Raw genomic sequence first — 7,604 nt, 5'->3', positions numbered from 1 at the left:
TTACAGTACATGCATTCACGTAACTATACATTCACAACAATTAGATAATCCAATTACAATTGCCATTGCATTTTACTTTTCTTCAAATTTCTTCATAAGCCCAAGACTATATTGGTTTTGTTGTTTCCCTGAATACATTACGAGGTTCTTTGGTAACTGATATGTCTTATTCGAGATAGACAAATCTCCTTAAGAATTGAAGAAGAAAGAAGTAGAATTGAGAATTTTATTACTGAAATCTGATGATCAATACAACAGTTACAACTTGTATTTATACATTTGACTTCAGATAATCTTAGCCATTAACTACAAACAACCAAACTATCTTGAATAACAGAATCCAACTACTTCAACTACTTTCCACAGCTTTCTTTTTCTTCTTTGTTAATTGATAGTCACTAGTCCACTTTGGTTGTATCTTCAATCGTTTAGGTCTTTCATTGTTGACTCCACAGTTGACTTTAGAGTTGACTCTACCTTGAGCTGTATCAGTAACATCCTACAAGAGAAAAAAAGGATTGATTATTAATTCATGTTATTAATTTTAGAAGTGTTTTAGTGTTTGTAAAGTGTACCTCTATTTCTCTAACTGGCGTGTTGGACTTCTTTTGTGAGAAAGCTCTAAAAAATGGTTCTGATAAAAAGCGATCATAAATGGTTCATAGTTAAGTTGTATCGGGATACAAGTCAAATAACTGATACGAATCACCTACTTTTTCACCAAGTGTTGAGATGAAAATTAAGATCTACCTTTAACTACGAAGGGATTACGTGAAGATCGCCCAAAATACCAATGGCACAGAAGGTACTCTCCAGTAGTTGATCGAAAAGGGGAGAGATCACCACCAATTATATGATTCCATGATTTGTAATAACCCAACGCATCTTCTTCTTCTTCTTCTTTAATGTCGCCATCATCATACACAAAACTCACCCCACACTCCCTTATAACATGTTCATCAAGTACCTCTTTTAAGAACAACGTGGTAATAGTGACATGGTCACCAGGTTCCATGTCCTTCACTGTAAACATGCAATGGCTTATATATGTTACACACTCCCCACCTACGTTGACTTCTTCAATACAATGCCTGTATCTCCAATTGGTGTTTTTTGTTATATTAAAAATTGAAATAATTGGCAAGTTTAGTCTGATTTGGTTGGATACTTTAGCACATGAAGATTGATGCATTACCACACAGCAAAAATTCAATCCCCTGAGTTTTTTAGGAGATGAAGGGAAGGTGAATGATATTGGTTCCCCGTTTGTTACATCAGTAATCCAATTTGGCATCTGCTCCCCACCATAAATTGTGCTGAATATTCCAAATTCATAATACATCTGCCAGTTAAAATTCAATTAAACCAGCTTAATCAATTACAAAGCATACATACATCACATTCACATTTCACATAATAAGATATATACTATTTTTATTGTTATATAACAATGATAAACCTGGGTTTGAGATCCCTCTGATTCCGCAATATATCTATATCTATTATAAGTTTCAATGTGTCTTGTTTTAGTGAACTCTAAATTAGTCCACCCCAAATTACGTAATACAGCTTCCTCGACACCTGCCATAGGTTGGATTTTGACCACACCATCGATTTCAATGGATGAAGAAGCTAGTGGACGCAAATTCATATTTAACTTCAGTTGACACAATTCTGGATGAAATGACATTTTCCGTAGCAGATTAGTGTTACTGTTGGAATGACGGTACGCCAACAATCTTAAGGTACATGGAGGATGTTCGATTGATGTCAGCATATCACACTTATTCATATCAAGTCTCTCTAGGTTTGGAAGGGTTCTCACACAATTGGGCATCGAAACTATTGGATTACCGTTCAAGATTAAATCCTTCAACAGGGATAGGCAACTCCAGTTGATGGGAAAGTCTTCGCATGACAAATTATTATTTGAAAGCGCCAAAATTACTAATGAGCTTGAAAAATACAACTCGCTGAAACCGAAATCCCTCGAAATAGCCTCGACAGTGCCAGAGGAAGATGGCCGTTGTAACTTCAGGTCAATTAAGCTATCATTGACCTTCTTCAATGTCTTAAATGGAATCTCATTCGTATTACACCCATCCAGGTATAGTGTTTTGACATTTTTGAAGATGTCGATATTTGTTAGAAGCTTTCTACACTTGTTGCAGTCACGGAGATCGACAAAAGAAAGTTGATGACATTGCTCAATTGTTTCACAAACCTCAACCAAACTCGTGCATTTTTCAAGAATTAACATCTCGAGTGCAGGGAATTCACAAAAACCACCAAGAGTATGAAGCTGAAAACAGTGGCCCAGATCAAGAATCTTCAAACATCCAAGCAACCTGTTATCTTTTGAGTACGATTCACTCACCTGTTCAAATGGTGTAATTATCAGTATACGACTCAGCATCTATCTAAGAACAATTAAAATTGAAGTGGATCGATCAATCTACCTTTTGCTTGTCTCCAGGTCGTAGCATGTTATTAGAAGAGACATCAAAAGATTTGATATTGCTATAACGCAATGAGAGGTGAACTAGCTTCTTCATTGGTAATTCAGAAGGCATAGACTCTAAAGGGGGAAAAATACAAGCACAACTCTATTAAATCTGTTGGAAAGTTCTCATAAGAGCCTTTGAGGATAACATGTGTGAGTATTAGTATCTTCAGATTATCCATGTTACAAAATGCATCTGTTTCCAGCTCAAGTAATGATCCAAGCGGGCCAATGCAGAGACCTTTAATATTTCTAGTACCCTAATAAGAAAAAAAAAAATGCAGCAAATATTAAGAATTATAAGAAAATAGTATATAAATAAAACTATAAGTATTTTTACTAATTGACAAGACAGTTTGTTCACATACAGTCTTTTTTTTCAACACGTCGATTGAGTCCTCATTACCCCATAAAAAACTACGCTCCCATGGATTCTCAGATTCAAGATCTACAACATATTTTCCCATCTCTTGAATTAATGAATGCATATGAAACTCGCCATTCCTTCCAATACGAAGAAGACATCTGTCGATGAGATGTTCAATCCCAGTGCTAGTGTTTAAATTACATTCATGTAGCACGGTTTCTGCAAAACCTCTATCCATCCCAACAAAAAGGCATGCAATATACTTAAACAATTCCTTGTCATTTTTGGACTCCAAAGATTCAAAGCTCATTTTCAAGATATTATTTACACGGGAAACATGTCCCTCGGGTCCTTTTTTTAGTTCTTTTATGCAGCTTTCCCAATAAGAAAGATCTCGATTATATAGATTACTGCCCAAAACTTTGAGAGCCAATGGATGTCCTTGACAATACTTCAAAATATCCTCTGAAACCACTTTATAGCCATCTTTAAGCTCTTCACAATTGAACGCATGATGACACAAAAGCTTTAGTGATGCGTCGTTACATAAGTGTTCAAGTGGGTACTTTTTATGTCTGTATTCAGCTTTCGCTTTGCATAGTTCACACCTCTCTGTCAACGACATGTTCCTGGTCGTTATAATGATTTTGCTTCCTTGATTAAAACCCTTGTTTCCCAGTAAAGCGTCCAACTGCTCTATACTATCAATATCGTCAAGAACTATCAACACTTTATTAGAGGCTACAGAAACATCATGAACTTGAATTGAACTTGCTTTTGAAATATCATTACAAAGTTGATTTTTTAAATCAAGCAATCCCTTAATATTTCCATCACACTTCCTACTAATATCTTCAACGATGCTGCTTGTATCGAACTCGCGACAATATGAGTCATATATATATTTGGCTAAGGTTGACTTTCCAATCCCACCCATACCATATATACTAAGAATGTCGACTGTATGTGATGATCCATCTTTCAACCATGAACTGACGTATTCAATTGCATCTTCCTTTCCAATAAGTAGTGGTAAACTAGTCCTTACGGGTACACGTATTCTTTTGGAAAGTTCTTTAACAATTTCTTTGATGAACTCAGTCTCCAGCCTGAAAATTAATTTTGCATAGAGAACCTTGGATTATTTATTTTTTTATTTTGGCGAAAAAAAAACTTTATTACTAAACCAAGAACAACAACCACCATACAAATATAACCGATCTAAGAAAATTAAAACATAACTCATACAAAACAACCTTTGATGAGATCGTATACATTTAGCAGGATATTAAATGGTAGTAGTAATGAATCAGTGGTTAATTTTCATATAGTGTATTTAAATTCGGTCATTCGGTGGTAAGTTCATTGGATGCATCGAACATCCAACATCCATCATACTGAATTTGGATATTTCAATTACTCAAATAAGATCTTACAAACTTGGACTGTATATAAAAAAAAAATTGTACTATTTATACAGTATATAGTAAACTAAAAATCCTGATTATCCAGCACACAAAGTTGATCAGGATTGTCAACCTCATCAATTGTATTCAAAAAAATGGAGAAAAAAAAAGTAGTTTACCTGCCCTTTACATCCAAGCCAGTTAAATTAGAAACTTTTGTAAGTGCTTCCTTCCATATTTCTATCTTCTCTGCTAATTTCATTTTTTTCTCCACATCTGTTTCTGCTTCCATCTTCTGTTTATGTTCTGCCATTGCCTCTCCGAAGCTGTTTTGTTGCTTCCTGACGTCAGTGGGTTCGACATGATAGAAGATGGGGATAACTATTTGTTTGAAGTTCTTATGTCGGTCAAGAATCAATACAAGTTCATCAAGGCGCCATGTAGAAGAAGCATAATTCTTAGACAACACGATAATAGAAGCCCTTGATGATTTAATTGCACTCTCCAATTTGGGTTTCAAATAAAACCCGATTGGAATCTCTTCATTGTCCAACAAGGTTTTGAGATTATCACGTTCAAGGGCTTGGTGGAGGTGACTGGTGAAGCTAAGACGAGTATCAATACCTCGAAAGCTCAAAAATACGTCATACTTTTCATCATGATTATTACTTGATGAAGATTGTTCTAAACCATCAGTAAGAATAACCATAACCATTTTAGTGAAATTGGAATGTTATGAGTGAGTTGTGAAATGAGCTGCAACTAGCATATGGTTTTGTATCAGATCCAGATTTACTTTTCAAAGATCAACGACCCAGTCAACAACTAATGAGTACATTTTATAACAAAATTACTAAAATAGTCCTTATAATTTGTCCAAAAATACTGTTTTGGTCCTTTGTGTTTTTTTACTAAAAAAGTTTGTGTCTGTGTGGTATATAGTCTCTCAAACTGGTTGTTAAAAACACCTACATGAAACATGTGCAAAGCACGTTGAGGATATTTTGAGTTTTTTAAGAGAGTATTGTACTTCCAAAAAATATTTAAGAGAAGATGGTACTTCAATAAATATTTTTCAAAACATTATAATATTTCTTTTTCCTATTTTCCTGTTATTCTTACTAACTTCAACAGAAACAGTTTTATCTTACTAACTTCACCTGGCTTAGCATTAAGGGTGTACCAATTTCATGCTGGACTGAAGAGAATTTCAAAAAAATAACAGGATGGTATGGGAGTATTTTCGACTGTTACAATTGCAACCTAAATGGGAATCAAAACTTGGTTGTCAGAAAAATACTGGTCAAACTCCGGGGACACCAATTATTGAATGAAACAGTCGAAGCTAAGGTTGGTGAGAAACTATTTTATGTTCAAGTAATAGAAGAAGTAAACGGTAATGTAGAAATTGAAATGGAGGAAATAGAAAACTTAGACTCTGAATCTTCAGACGAAGAATCCTCATTCCCACTTGAAAAGATGAACGGAAAAGCTGAGTCCCTGGACACGTCAGCAAAACCAGACCATGTTAATGACAGTCTCGGAATAGCCAAAACCCTAACGGTAGTATGGCCTCGGTCAATGCAAATCTCGAATCCACACCTGATATTAGCAATAAATTCGCAAACGGCTCTGTATTTTCCAAGGAGGACAATTTTAATGAAGAGGAAGAAAGGAACGTTTTAAATTCGGTTAACCCTAATAATGTTAAACAATAAACCGTACTCCCCCACTCCCTCAAGCCCATCAACCTCTTCCAGCCCAATACCCGATACTTGCCCTCAAAACAACACCACATCCTTAAGCCCAAACACAAGCCCAATATTTAGCAACACCCCAACCCACAAAAATGACCCAATCAACACAGCTTCAAACGACCCATCTTTTGATGAACAGTTAGGACTTGCTAACCCATGTTTCAATTACATCCTGCACAGCCCAGCTCCACAACCAATTCATCCCTAGCCATTTTTCTTCCAATCCATCCCCGTTAAGAAACAGAGAAAACCAAAAATCGTCAAAAAACCCTGTATAACTCCTACAATTCAAAACTCCACAGAATCACCCCAACCTGTAAATAAAAAAAAGGAAAAAATCACACAGCAGTACTAATTCCCGAAATTCGAAAGATGTTCTGTGGTCAAAGCTAAGGAAGTGGAACACCTTATCAAGGATTCACAACATTTTCTGTTTACTTTTCAGTTTAAGTAAATGTTATAAAAATACTGTACTTTTTGTTTACTTTTCAGTTTTACCCTTACATTTTCTTTCTCGTTTAATCTAACAATATAAATTAAGTGCATAATAGAACTTAAGATTCTTATTCTTTTCTATTTATAGAAGTGGACTATTAATTTGGGACATTCCAAAATGGAATACTGGACTATTAATTTCTATTAATTTGGGACGGACGGAGTAATAAATAAAATAACACCATCAACCAAGTTATATTTCAAACTACCAATTAACAATTCATAATATTAACAATTCATGATTTAGTCACCCGAGATCCAAAATTTTGACAATTCCTGCAAAGTGGGAATTAAACTTCAACGTGAAAGTAGGTAATGAACTAGTCGTGTAGTTTGAAGGGCTATATGCCTTGTCATTCCTTGTAATTTCAAGACGCTCGACTAGAGTGCCCAAGCCTAATCCTAGGTATTCTCCATCAGCAAACTACTTGCTCTATACCGAGAACGGTGAACCCGAAAGTTACTTTGAGGCAAGGAAATCAAAAGAATCCATACAATGGAAGCTTGCCATGAAAGAAGAGATGGGGTCACTTGAGAAGAATAAAACTTGGTCACTAGTGAAATTACCTCATGATAAAAGGGCGTTGCAAAGTAAATGGGTGTATCGAATCAAGAATGAGTTGGATGGCAAGAAAAGGTACAAGGCTCGTTTGGTGGTTAAAGGCTTTCAACAAAAGGAAGGGGTTGACTACAACGAGATATTTTCACCCGTAGTTAAAATGACTACTATTCGTTTGGTACTTTCCATGGTTGCATCCGAGGACTTACATCTTGAACAACTAGATGTGAAGACTGCATTCTTACATGGTAACCTTGATGAAGAATCTATATGAAGCAACCCGAGGGCTTTGAGGTAAAGGGTAAAAAGAAGTGGGTTTGTAAGCTAAAGAAAAGTTTGTATGGATTGAAGCAAGCACCTCGACAATGGTACTTGAAGTTTGACGAGTTTACGAAGAAGATTGGTTTCTTAAGATGTGAAGCGGATCACTGTTGTTACTTGAAGAAATTCAAGTCTTCTTACATAATCTTATTCTTGTATGTTGATGACATGTTACTTTCAGGTTCCAACATGTTCA

General features: G+C 35.5%; 1 pseudogene; it reads right to left on the bottom strand.

Annotated features, from left to right (window-relative positions):
* Nucleotides 1-217: 217 nt before the first annotated feature.
* On the bottom strand, nucleotides 218-4,991 carry LOC139875030 (TMV resistance protein N-like; annotated as a pseudogene).
* Nucleotides 4,992-7,604: the final 2,613 nt, after the last annotated feature.

Source organism: Rutidosis leptorrhynchoides, chromosome 11 (assembly GCF_046630445.1).
Source record: "Rutidosis leptorrhynchoides isolate AG116_Rl617_1_P2 chromosome 11, CSIRO_AGI_Rlap_v1, whole genome shotgun sequence".
Taxonomy (NCBI): Eukaryota; Viridiplantae; Streptophyta; class Magnoliopsida; order Asterales; family Asteraceae; genus Rutidosis; species Rutidosis leptorrhynchoides.
Note: the sequence above shows the minus strand (reverse complement) of the source record. Positions and strands in the feature narration are given on the sequence as shown.